Below are 947 nucleotides of genomic sequence, written 5' to 3'. Positions count from 1 at the left end.
CTCCTCTATTTGTCTTCCCTTCTCCAATATTTTCCATCTAAATAAGGGGCATCCTGTTGTTTGAGCCAAAGATTTAGGAAATCACACGATTCTTTCCTTTTCATTTATCTCTCCCAATAAACGTACCAGTTGCTCATGCAGGTTTCATTTCCAAAATATATATTGAAATTTTACTCTTTGGTTCACTTTTATGAGAGTATCTGGACCAAGATACTATTATCAGTCTCCTGAAAAACTGCAAGTAGCTCTTAGATTGTCTTCCTGAGTTCACTGCCACCTCCTACAGTCCATTGACCAAAAAATGTGAATCACATCACAACACTTCTTTGGTCAAAACACTCTAATGGCGTTTATTCTCAAATCAGAAGTCTATAAAGTCTTTCCATAAGGTGCTCTTGTCTCCCTCTCTAACTTCTCAGCATGCTGCTTCCTGCATGCTGCCCTAATCATACCACAGTCAAATTGCCTTCCTTTCTATAACTTAAACATCTCTTGCCTCCAAACTTTCTCTTTTGCTGTTCTTGCTTTGCTTTTGCTTTTGTTTTAACTACTCTTTTCCAGTTATTATAATGGCTATATTCCTTCTCATATTTCATTTCAAGTGCAATGTTTTCTCTTCAAAGAGGTCTTCCCTGACCTCGATAGCAACTATTGTAGCACTTCCATTAGTCACTATCTCATTTCCTTGTCTACTTCCTTTATAAAAATCAACACAATGGGTTTGTATTTGTTTCCACTTCTGTGTTTGTCCGTTCTCCATACTACAATGTAAGTACCAGGAATGAAGAAACCACATCTGTCTTGTGTAGGAGTGAGACCCCTCAGCCTACCACAGTTCTTGGCTCAGACAGATACCAGTAAAAAGTAGGTAGGTGGGTAAATAAAAGCTGTAATTCCTTACCCATTTTTGACTTTCAACTATATTATTTCAGGACCTTTTTTTTTTT

This window comes from Propithecus coquereli, unplaced genomic scaffold (assembly GCF_000956105.1).
Source record: "Propithecus coquereli isolate 6110/MARCELLA unplaced genomic scaffold, Pcoq_1.0 Scaffold32, whole genome shotgun sequence".
Taxonomy (NCBI): domain Eukaryota; kingdom Metazoa; phylum Chordata; class Mammalia; order Primates; family Indriidae; genus Propithecus; species Propithecus coquereli.
The sequence above is the reverse complement of the archived record's forward strand: the minus strand, read 5'-3'. Positions refer to the sequence as shown.